We start from the raw sequence: 13390 nt of genomic DNA, 5'->3' as shown, positions 1-13390 counted from the left end.
CGTAGAAATATTTCCAATAATATATGCTTAAGAAGTAAAGGTTTTGAGATATGAAGGCCTAAATGCCAACTCTGGCCAAATAGTCATTTGTAAAAGTTACCTTTTAATGATGCCTAATGTATGACTAACACGATCCTCAGAATTTTTTTATGAATAATCAATACATTTCATAAGGTCTCTATAAAAATGATTTATCTTTTATTTATACATGAGAAGCCAAACCTTTTGAGAAGTCATGTGATTTTCCCAGTCATATGGGTAGTAAATGATAAAAGATCCAACCCATGTTTGTCTCCTCCAAGATCCTTTATGATTTGTGTGTATAGGAAGATTTTCGAGACTTTTAAAGACACCAAGATGCTGACTCATATGACATCAGGGTTGAGAGAGATACTAGAAATAATTGCTGTCAAATCTCTTTAACAAATAAAATGGAGGGAAAACATCTGCTCTGGGTTCATGCTTGTTATGGTGGAATTATTTCGGTTCTCTTACTCTGTCATTATCAAAGAGATCTGTCTGCAGAGACCTTGCAAATCGGTATAAAAAATAATGAGACTGTGTGTTAGAAGCTCCTTGATTATGTTTTGTTTCATTCTTGTTTTTTGTTTAGTCTTCAGTAAATTTCCTGAATCAGGAATATGAGACTATAAAGGTTCTAATTTCTTTTCTATTCTGTTTTCCTCTTATCTGTGTCTTCTGGAAAGTACCCCAGAAGGCCACCCAATGTAGATATGCTTCTGCTTAGGATAAAGGTATAGCTAAAAAAAACAAAACAAAACAAAAAAAAAAAACAGTACAGAAATTTTGAAGAACACAGGGATAGTGAAAGTTGACTTGTCCCAAGAGCCAGAACTTCAAGGAGGCTGTTTTAAATGTCTGCATGTTCTAAATAACACTTTGGCCCATGAAGCACTTTCAGAAAGTAATATTAACGTAGTATGACTAACCTTTTTTTTTTTTTTCTGCTTACATCGACAATTATTCAATAATGGCATAGTCATTTCTAAGACCATTCTATTAATTTTCTAGTATTTCTGTTAACTGTAACAGTAAAAATGGGGGTTTACCCCTTAAGTCTTTCATCAAAAGAACCTGCAGTGAGGAGTGTAGTTAGCAGACATCCTATAGCTGCTGTGGCTTTGGTATCTTCCACGACACTCATATTCAGGTATGTTTTCCCCAGACTCTTTCCAGGTAATGACTAAGAAGAGTTAGGTACTATATCTGGAATATTCCTACCCAAAATGGAACTTCTTTAGAAGGTACTCTTTGCTCTGGGATTCTTACCACTGGACTGAAACCTTCTCAGGGCAGCACCGCAAACGAAGTCTCTTTCTACTCAATTCTGTTTTCTTCCAATTCTCCATTAACAAATGCCATACTTGTAACTTCCTGGAAAATGGTTACTTCTGAATGTAAGTTAAAAAAAAAAGAGTTTTAGGCCTTTTAGGCCAAGTTCAGGTACTGATGTAAACAACTAAAACCCTAATACTGTGTTTGTAGCTCTATTTCTGTTCCTCAAATTATTTGAAGTTGTTATAAGGTCAGACATCTCATGCTAATTTGGTCGTTGTGAGGATTATAAGTCACACTTACTGGTGCACTGAAGTAAACCCTCTACCTAACTAGCCTTGATATATGTACACATGCATATACATGAGGGGGACGTGTGTGTGTAAAGTATGGCCTTTATACATAGATGAAAGTACTTAATACAAAGTCTAACACCTGCTTCACAAGTACTATTCAAATTAAATAAGTGAGATGTGAAGACATTTCTCTTTATGCTGGCTGTGCCTCCTATGCAACGTTGCTAGGCTGTCATAAAATAAATGACACTTTAAATTCATGGTAATGGGAACAGTTGCTTCCTGGTTGCATTGAAAAAATGCCTTTATATCCATATGATATTTCCTATAGCTTCATTATTTCCATTTAAAATCAACACGTTTACAGTTAACCATCCTGTATTTACTATATTTAAATTAATACCACTTAAATTGTTAATTAAGATCATACCCTGGCATGGGGGAGAGGGGGGAAATGAGCATAGAAATACATCTTCTGCATTCCAGCTTCTAAAATAAGCACAATGTAATGCTAAAAATATTTAAAGGTAATTGTGTCCTGGAAATAACCACAATATAATGAAATAAAAGCTCTTGGGACGCCTGGGTGGCTCAGCGGTTGAGTATCTGCCTTTGGCTCAGGGCGTGATCCTGGTCCAGGGATCGAGTCCCACGTCGGGATCCCTGCATGAAGCCTGCTTCTCCCTCTGTCTATCTCTCTCTCTGTATGTGTGTCTCTAATGAATAAATAATAAATAGAATCTTAAAAAAAGAGTAAAAGCTCTTGGCTAGTCTGATTCAATCACTCATCCTCACATATACATAAACTAGCAGAGGATAGCCTAGCAGAAGAGTTAAAACCAATGAAATAAGAAAATAAAAACATAAATACCACAGATAAAATCAAAGAAGCCAATTTCTTTGAGATCAGAAAAATCTGATCTATCATGGAGAATACAGAGAAGGTACAAATTACAACATTAGGAATTAAGGAGGGAGGGGGATTTCTACAGATATTATTCCCATTAAAAGAAAAATAAACAGCACCAGAAAACATGAAATGATTAGATATAAATGTAGCAGAGTATGTGCAAGATCAACATGTAAAATACATGTAAAGCACTGACAAGAAGAATTAAAGAAAACCTACGTAAACTAAGATATTTCCTTTTCATGGATTAATTTATCAGTTAAAATGCCACTTTTTCCTAAATCAAGCCATCAGTCTTATTCAATCCCAATAAAAATCCCAGAGGCTTTTTCTCCCGCACAATGAAAACTGAACTGATTCCAAAATTAAGACAGAGGAACTAAATTAATCAATACAATTTTGAAACAGAAGAAAATATTTGGAGGATTCTCATTACTTAATTTCAAGAGCTGCCACAAGCTCCCATAAATGAGATAATGGGATATTGACATAGGGAGGGTACAGCAATCAATGGGAAAAAATTATAGTCCAAAAAGATATGACTACATATATTGTCAATTGATTTTCAAAGAAGTTGTGAAGGAAACATAATGGAGAAAGTATAGAGCTTTCAACAAATGTCCTGGAACATCTCGACTCTCTCTCTCTCTGTCTCTCTCTCCCCCACCTCTCTCTATATATCTGTTTTTATCTCTTCCAGAAGAAAATATTTTCAAAACACACAATTGATGAAGGACTTACATATGTAATATATAAAGAATTAGCAAAATGCAATGAAAAAATTTAAATGGACACTTCACGAAGAAAGATACGTGGATTGCAAATCAGCAAATGAAACAAACTGCTTTTCATGGCCACAGTCCAAGCTCTAAGAATGAGCTGGCCATTGGCAAACTATTCCATCTGCTTTGCTTGTACCAGGTTCCTGTTACCACATTGCTTCCAAATCACTGGGGTAGGAATAATTATTTTTTTTCCCTCTCTGCTCCATTGATCCTTTCTTATTTTAAAAAATAAAACTGTTTGCATTAAAAAAAAGACACATTCATCATAGATTTTATGCATTTTCTGTGTTTCTGAACAGTAAAATATAAAGTGAGGTGTTTATCAGTAGTAGTCTAATTTTTTGCAGGGGGTTAGACTAAAGAAATCTTAAAAATTCAAATAAAATAAAGCATATCGGCAGTTTCTTTCAGAAAGAACTTTTTTTTTTTTTTAGATTTAAGGAAAAGAAAAATCTCAATTCATTTGGTTTAAACAAAGCTGATGGCATCTAAGGAATAGTACGGTTTGTGGCTTGGATCCATTATGACTCTGCCAGCTTCAACAGTCACATGAGGGACAAGGCTTCCTGAGTGTTACTGGGAGGTGCCAAAACGAAGTCTTCCTCTCCTTAACTGAAAAGAGGGATGATAGGGATGACATTCAAACAACTGAGGAAATGCAGAATCATGCTGGAACTATGTTAGTCGTGAATTGCTAATTCTGAGGAAGCAAAAAAATGTAAAACTCAATAAAATTGACTATTTGACAGCAGCTGTAAACATTTCCTGAACAAACCAGGCCCAGGTCAATGAGTTTGCACCCCTGAAGGAAAACTAACTGGAGCAGATGCAGTGGCATCAAGTAACACGTTCAAGGAAAATAAAATGATGGTCAAGATGATGATCGCATCTAAAATTAACTACTCAGTCACATGAATTTTTTTGTAACATACCTTTTCCCCCCCAAAAGTGCCCTGATTGCGTAGGAATCGCCGAGAATAAAAATAGTAACAATTGTTGCATGACTCAATAGATACTATTTTAAAATAAATAGTATACAATTGTAGTACCTAAGAAACATAATACCAGAAAATATCACAACTCACTCTTGTATGCCATAAAAATGTTAAATGGAGTATCATTCAATTCAAATTTATAGTATATGCACTTATAAAACATGGAAACTGATTATTATAGTGACTTTAACATAAATTTTAAATTTTTTACTATCTTTTTTGTCTTCAGACTTTTTACTTGAAAATTTAAGAGAAATAAAAAATCATCTTAATGTTCTGATAGTCTTATTTTGCTAAACAAAAGTTGTTATGAATAAGATTTTCGATCTCTAGGGTTACACATTCTGTGGGTATTCAGAGCATAATTTTACTTTTAAAACATAGTAGAGAGAAAAGAGATTATTCTCCCTACCCAAAGCATTTTTATGTTTATATCATAGAGTCTCTTGCATTTACACATGTCTACTTGAAACATTCATGATTTTCTCCTGCTTTTACATGCTAAACTTTTGTATTGCTTGTTTTTGGGAAATCTACTTAGCATCAGTTTACTTATCCTTTCGTTTTATCAGCTATTGTTCATTTCACAAATTTCTGAGGGAACTGTACATTTGATTGCAGATTAGATAGTTTTTAAAGTAAGACAAAAACATAGTCCTGGCCATTAAATAGTTTGCTATCTAGGAAGGGGAGAGAGAAACGTATAAAAAAGAAAATTGTCTCATGTGGAAAGTTGTTGTTTTACGAAGTGATGGATGTTCAACATCCACATATTTGAATACTATGTCATACTTAAGCCATTCATTAAAAAAGAAATAAAATGGACACTACTCAAAGAATAAACTCACTGAATCAGGTCTAAATGATAACTCCAAAGGTAGTTAGAATTAAGCTTTAAATTTAGAACTAAGGGTAAGAGCGATTACAGTAAGCAGTATAAATACTGCACAAATTTTAAATTGAATAATATAACTTGAATACTATAACTAACTTGAATAACTTGAAATACTATAAACCTCAATTACTAGAACGGGACAAAAAGGAAAAGAAAAGTCTAGAGTTTCCATGAAATAAACCAATAGAGAAGATGTGGGGTCAGTAAAATTATAGATAAAATGACACTATTTGACTGAATATAAACAAAAAATGTTCTATAAAATTCTATAAAAAAATAAAAATACACTCTTAAATAATCCTTGAAGAAGAACTAAAAATTATTGAGGTATAATTAATATACAGTGTTATGTTAGTTTCAGGTGTATGATATAATGATTCAACAATTCAATTCAGTGCTCACCATGATAAATATATTCCTAATTCCATTTATCTATTTCACTCATCTCTCATCCTCCTCCCCTCTGGTAACCACCAGTGGTTTCTCTGTATTTTCTTGTTGGTTATTTGGTCTTTTTTTTTTTTTCTTTGTATGTTTGCTTATTTTGTTTCTTAAATCTCACATATAAGTAAAATCATCTGGTATTTGTCTTTCTCTGACTAATTTCACTTGTCTTTTGATTCATCATTATACTCTCTAGGTCCATCCATGTTATAAATGGCAAAATCTCATTCTTTTTTATGACTGAAAAATATTTCATTATACACATACACACACATACACATGCACACCCTACATCCTTATCCATTCACTCGGGCTGCTTCCATATCTTGGCTATTATAAATAATGCTGAAATAAACATAGAGGTGCATGTATCTTTTTGAATTAGTGTATTAATTTTCTTTGGATAAATGCCCAGTAGTGGAATTACTGGATCATATGATAATTTTATTTTTAATTAAAAAAATATTTTATATATGTATTCATGAGAGACACACAGAGAGAGAGAGGCAGAGACTGGTGGAGGGAGAAGAAGGCTCCCTGCAGGGATCAATCCCAGGACCTTGGGGATCATGCCTCAAGCTCAGGCAGATGCTCAACCACTGAGCCACCCAGGTGCCACTATTTTTAATTTTAGAGTCAACTCCATACTCTTTTACACAGTGAATGCACTAATTTGCATTCCCACCAACAGTGCACAAGGATTCCTTTTTTCATACATTCCTTGCCAACACTCGTTGTTTCTTGTCTTTTTGATTTTAGTCATTCTGACAGGTGTGGGGTGATAGATCACTGTGGTTTTGGTCTGCAATTCCCTGATGGTCAGTGGTGTTGAATATGTTTTCATAATTTTGATAGCCATTTGTATGTCTTCTTTTAAAAATGTCTATTCGGATCCTTTGTTCATTTTAAATCCGATTATTTGTTTTGTGTTGAGTTGTATAGGTTCTTTATATTATTAGATATAACCTTATTAGATATTACCTTATTAGATATAACCTTTGCAAATATCTTCTCCTATTCAGCAGGTTCCCTTGCCATTTTGTTGAAGTTCCTTTCACTGTGCAAAAGCTTTTTATTTTGGTGTAATCTCAACAGTTTATCTCTCCTTTTGTTTCCCTTGCTTGAAGGAGACATATTTAGGAAAAAGTTTCAATGGCTGATGTCCAAGAAATGACTGTCTATGTTTTCTTCTAGGAGTTTTGTGGTTTAGAGTGATCTATTTTTAATTCTAACTTTTAAAGATGTATATTATTTTTCATTGCTAAAATTTGAATTTTGGTACTACAATTTTACAAAGATGTACCTTAGTGTAGGTAGCTACACATTCTCTCTGGTACTCATTGGGTGCAACCTGATAATTTGTCTCTCTTCAATATTAGCAAATGTTTTTCTATTATTTCTTATACCCACTTCTTTTCTATTTTATCTCCTTTTGTGACTCTTTTTGATGAGTGATGAGATTTTTTACATTGCCAACATTTTCTTAGCTTTTCTCAAATATATTATTTATATTTGTAATGTTGCACTGGTTTCAAATCTCTGGCTCAATCTTCCAGACCACTACTTCTTTTTTTTTTTTTTTAGCATTTTCCATTCAGCTATTCAGTCCCTTTGGTTGTTTGTTCATTTGTTTTTCTCCCTCCTCCACCTTGCTTTTGATGTTAGACACATCTAACATATCTTTCTAGGGATGTAATACTAAGAAAGAGGAGAGGGGAGAAGGGGAAGGGGAGAAAAAGAAAGGAAAGCAAGCAAGGAAGTAAGCTTTTGGAAATGCTGAATCAGCAATTTTCTTGAGAAAATAGTGTTCTATGGAAAAAATAGATATTGATGATTAATAATTGGAAAATTGTTCTGATGAGCTTGTCTCAGGATGTGAAAAATGTTTTTTTTTATTTTTTTAAAGATTTTATTTATTTATTCATGAGAGAGACAGAGAGAAGCAGAGACATAGGCAGAGGGAGAAGCAGGCTCCATGCAAGGAGCCCGGGGACTCCATCCCGTGTCTCCAGGATCATGCTCTGGGCTGAAGGTGGGCTAAACCATTGAGCCACCCAGGCTTCCCAGGCTGTGAAAAATGTTAAGCATACCATAACCAATTAACTTTACTTATAATTCCACTTTAATAAATGTAAAACATACTGTATTTTTAATTTACAATCTATGTCTAATCACTAAAATATGTTTTTTTTCAAAAATAGAAAATACAATTTTAAAGCAAAAGAAATGATATTCTTATATTTTAAAAAGCATAAATAGTGTCTTTGCTCTCAGTGTCATATACAATAGTGGTGACTCATAGATTCATGCAAACATCTACAAATCTACAATGCAAATGTCATGGTAGAGGACAGCCACATACAAATATGATGTAATGTTCTGAACTTTGTAATTAAAGTGTGCCTAATTTGTTAAGTAGTAATTTCTTGGTTCATATGCAAAGCTAATGTCGATATGTCTGCTACTATGGCCCTTTACTGCTATGTTCAAACCATGTCAAAAGGGGTGAGTTATTTCAAGTGTAGTTCAAAGATTTAGGACTAATTTTTATATAATCTGCTTACCTAAGTAAAATCATTAAGTTCATTCTATTATTCAGAAGTCTCTATTAATAGGCCATAGACTTAAGGAGGTGAATTAGAACACAATTTATTTTGTGTGGGGGAGAGACACTTTGCATGTGAGTGGAGACCGAAATTTAGAGATGCCTTATTTTGCTTCTGATCCACTTGGTCAGATAAAAACTCTGTTTCAATTAAATTTTAAAAGAACCCTATTTACCCTGCAAACAAATAAAATGTCTGATTCTAAAGAAGTTTTATTTTTTTTCTAGGTTGGTCAATTATTTGTCCGGCCCATTGTCTACAGGATGTGAAATCATCCCTAGGATACCTCTGCTTCTTCCCTGGAAAAAAATAGGAAGCCCGTTGGAATTATAAATGTTGGGGCAGAGAAGATGATCACAGGTAAGTAGCCTTAGGTGCAAACAGGTGTTGGAACTGCATGGGGTAAAGCATCAGTTTCGACACAAAGAAGAATCTCAAAAAAAGATCTTTTTTCAACTACTTTCAGATTGCTGTCTAGGAAACCCTGACTGGTTTCAGTCTCCCTGCAGGAGCCTGAATCTGATACTAGAAATTGAATAACAAGAGGGACTTAGCCCTGTTTTATAGTCAATTTTAGGAACTGTGAACTACAGTGAAGTTCAAAATATACCAGGAGGTGAGATTTAATTGTTCAAAAATGAAGTCTGATGGCAAATAATCATCTAAGCCTGGTAAGTTGCTATATCATGTTAGCTAATCAAATCAGCAGAAATAAGTGTTAAATCTAAGAGGCAATGTCAAATGTCATTCATAAGTAGCTTTTGTATGTATTAGGGTCTCCAAGGTCTAACTTGTCTTCAAGGCTTCCTATTATAGGTAAATGTTTTCTGAGATTGTTGCCAGCATCCGTGCAATGAGAAAAGGTTTAGAATATGTGTTTACTCTTCTATGCCTTCACGAGATGCTAGTTGAGTTCTTCCATTCTCTCAAGCTGCAAAATGCCTCTCTGCCTTAATACTAGGTTTCTGGGTACCTTTCCTATATTCAGGCTTATGATGGGAGCCCTGTCCCCATTCTTCATCAACTTTATTTTAAGCAAAAATCCTAGAATGCCCAGGTGTCTCTCATTCCCACTAACATCCCTTTCACTTCAGAGGCTGTACTTCACCTTGACGACGAGCACCAAGCATCTTTCCCACAATCGCCCTGTTTTCAGGGCTAGCTTAGCACTGAACCGGATTTGACAAATGATTTCTTCAACATAATCTCATCTTTTTTTTTTTTTTTTTTTTGGTTTCTTCCCAGTGGACGATATTTATGTTCTTTCATTGTTTCAACTACCACTCCACTTGTGGATTTTTATTTTCATTCTCTGTGATTTTAATTTTATGAAAAAGTGAATTTCAAATCTACATTAAACTAAGTTGAACACGAAGCCTTAGTGAAGGAGGTCTGGCGATCTTGTTTACAAAAATATGGCTACTGTCCTTTGACCTTAAAATTTAAGGAAGGATACTTTACGTAGCTTTGTGTTTGCACGTGTCAGCAGCAGAGCAGAGTAACAGACCCTGGCATTCCCTGCCAGATGTTCTTCAGCTACCATGTCTCTTCAGTAGATCATTTTTTGGTAGTAAAGACGTCACTTCCACAAATTGTCCATCCCCAGCTTTGGGTTGGGTCTCAATTTTTAGCATCATCTTCATTAAGTCACTGTCACAGAGCGTGTGTACAGCCTGACAAGCCTGCATCCATACATTCAGCTGGAGAATATTCAATGTCACCTTCAAAGCCAGTTTCTTTCTCAGGCTCCAGAAGAACGGCTGCTTCTGGGTTTCCATCATCTTATGAGATCTATGGGGAGTTTGAGGCCTTTGGCTCCCATTGGCAGTCAGAACTGTTTTCCCAAAAAGGCATATTCATCATGAAGGGTTCTTTGCAGTGCTGAGACTACTGCCCTTTCCTCACTATACTTTTCTTAGTTGCCCAAGTTCTAGTTTTACCAGTTGGATCCATGTATATTGTTTCTTTGCAAGCCTTGATCCATTTTTCTTCTGAAATTAACTCCTCTGAAATAATAGCCTGTTTGTTTGGTATTTTCAGAATTGGTTGGTTCTTCGTTCTCCATTTTCCATTTTCTGGTGAGTCTTCACCATCCTCAGGCAAGAATTTCATGACCAAGGCTTAGGGTAGAGGGAAGGTGCTCCACTGGGAAAGAGAATGAAAGAAAGGACAAGCCCAAGGCAACAGTGTGGCAGGCCTTTCACAGGCCAGCCAAACCACTGTGGTCTTCCCTGGAGTTGTAAGACAATCATTTGTGTTGTTTTAAGCCATTAAGTTTGTGGTTGTTTTGTTAGAGGAGCAATAGGGAACTAATGCAGATGGGAAAGGACATCCTTAAAAGAAGAATCTGCAGGATGCAAAGCCTCAAGGCATGACCTTTTCAGAAATGAAGGAAGGTCTGGAGTGTGTTCTGAGTCTGGTAAAAGAAGGGCTGAGGAAGAGACTCATACCAGTCGAGAAAAGTAGGGTTACCTAAAAGCTGACAAAGGTCTTCCACATTTTAAAAGAAGATTTCTACCTTATAAAATAATTCTGGCAGTAATGAGCTGGCTGGAAATGAGCTGGTGGTATAACACCAAATGATTTTTTTTTTTAATATTCGATAGGACTTTACTATATTCTAGTCATATTAGCCTTTCACAAATGCTTAAATTAGAAAAGCACAAGAGGATAGTTTTAGTTACATCTAATAATGTCCTCTACCATGCTTTTATCTTTGTTCATAACGATTCCTTATTTCATCTTCTTTTCTTGTAAGAATGAGCATAAAAAATTATCACAATAAGAGTAGCAGTGTACTGTAATTTCTCCTAGGTACTCTGCCATACGGCACCTGTCTCTGTTATTTAATTTAACTTGATCTGTTGAAAATCAGGCTTGTAAGGGCTCATATGTCATACTCATTAAAATGTCATATTCTTTAAAGAATCTAATTCCAAAGAGACATGCATCCTTTAATAAGAAACATTTTCATGCTGTACAGATAAGAAGTAAAAATTCAAAAAGTGTCCCATGAACAAAATAAAATGCATTATATTTTTTTAAAATATTTTATTTATTTATTCATGAGAGACAGAGAGAGAGAGAGAGAGGCAGAGACACAGGCAGAGGCAGAGACACAGGCAGAGGGAGAAGCAGGCTCCATGCAGGGAGCCCAACATGGGACTCGATCCTGGGACCCAGGATCAGGCCCTGGGCTAAAAGCAGGCACTAAGCCACTAAGCCACCTAGGCTGCCCCATAAAATGCATTTTAAAATAATATTGATCATTAGGTAGATAAATAGGCAGCCTATTTTTGCCTATTCAAATCTTTAGTTTAATAATTCATTTGTCCAAGGAAATGCAACTTATTTTGGATGAATGCATTTAGATATTTAGGAAAATGCAATTTGTCTACCTATAATAATAAACAACTTAAAAATAAATTCTCAGCCCCAAAAGATATGAAAGTAAAGAACAATGACACTCATTCAATATTAATAATAAAAATGAAAATTAACATAAACTGGATATATCATTTTATGCTAAAGTGAACATTTTTAAAAGTTGTCTAATTTAAGAAATATTGCAGCAAAAATAGTATACATATTCCTTACAAGAGGGACTTATAATCTGTATAACATTTTTTCTACATTTTTGTAAAACCTCATTATATAGCAAAAGTCATATGGTGCTCATTCTTTTTTTAAATTTATTATTATTTTTTATTTTTTTAAGATTTTATTTATTCATGAGAGACAGAGAGTGAAAGGCAGAGACACAGGCAGAGGGAGAAGCAGGCTCCCTGTTGGAGCCCGATGTGGGACTTGATCCCAGGACCCCAGGATCACACCTGGGCTGAAGGCAGACGCTTAACTGACTGAGCCACCCAGGTGCACCAGCATTTTGTTTTAATAAGAAACATTTTCGGGGCGCCTGCATGGCTCAGCTGGTTAAGTGGCTGATGTCAGCTCAGGTCCTGATCTCAGCGTTCTGGGATGGAGGCCCCAGGTCGGGCTCCTTGTTCAGCAAGGATGCTTCTCCTTTTCTCTCTGCCTCTCCCACTGCTCATGCTCTCCCTTTCTCAAAAACATAAATAAAATATCTTTAAAAATATATTTTAAACTTAGATTTACTTACATTCCTTATATTACACGGAAAATGTTATTCTTTCTTTAATTTCTAGAAATTTGCTAATTTCAAGTTTACTTCCTTCTTTGACCCGGGTTTTCATTAGAAGACTATTCATTCTCAGGGTCTGAATCCTTTTTCTATCTTTGTTCAAGTCTTTTCCCAATTGTAACTTCCCAGTGAAAATTTCCCCAACCACACACCACTTTGTCATTAATCTTTTCCTATGCTTGGTTTTTCCCCATAACACTTACCATTAATCAAAATATTATATATATTTGATTCTTATTTTTAATGGTCCTTCTCTCCCTTCTAATAAAAAGTTAGCTCCAAGGAAACAAATGTGTTTGCTAAGTATTTTTCTCGCTCTCCCCTTAGATTGCAAAAATCTTCGTTGCTCAAAGTAAACCATATCTATTTTTGAGTTGATGAGTCAGTGAATAAATGGATTTTGATGGCAAAGGATTTTGGTTTATTTGTACATTGTTGATCTTCTGACGTTTCAATTTCTGCTAAGAAAACTATTATTATCATCATCATGACTGACTGTGAGAACCTGCAGAAGAGACCATGTAGACTTTAGTTCTCAAATCCCTGAGAAGAGTTTGCAACACAGGATGCTGCTGTTTGAGGGGTTTGGAGAAGGTGGGGGTGGAACTGGATGCAAACTCAGTAACTTGGAAACCATCCTGACTCTTCCAGGGAGCCTGGCGTGGAGACTCTGTGTTTCTTGATTATCAAGGAAAGCAGCTACTTGAGGGGACAAGTCAATATCTGCTTATTTGTTGCACACAAGTACTGGAGTAACCAAAGCCTTTCGTTGAACCCATCAGTAGAGAGGCAGGTGTATACCGCCAGGTTCAGAAACAGCTATCCCTGCTTAACTTTGAGAACGCAGGCCCCTCAGTACTTTTCGTAAGACATACCTGACTTCTTAAAGGTGTTCTGGCAAATTTCCTATTTTTCACTGCATATCTTTTTGCCTTAGTTCATCCATCCCTGCTAAATAGACATCCGCAGATTGACCTCCCTGTGGGGTAAGCGACCTTACA

The 13390-nt window shown here is 35.4% G+C and overlaps 1 pseudogene; it reads right to left on the bottom strand.

Annotated features, from left to right (window-relative positions):
* Window positions 1–9662: 9662 nt before the first annotated feature.
* Window positions 9663–10292, bottom strand: LOC111098666 (annotated as a pseudogene).
* Between the last annotated feature and the right edge of the window lie 3098 nt (window positions 10293–13390).

The sequence above is a fragment of the Canis lupus genome, chromosome 14 (assembly GCF_011100685.1).
Source record: "Canis lupus familiaris isolate Mischka breed German Shepherd chromosome 14, alternate assembly UU_Cfam_GSD_1.0, whole genome shotgun sequence".
In the NCBI taxonomy this organism is placed as follows: domain Eukaryota; kingdom Metazoa; phylum Chordata; class Mammalia; order Carnivora; family Canidae; genus Canis; species Canis lupus.
This window is presented reverse-complemented; position numbering and strand designations above follow the sequence as displayed.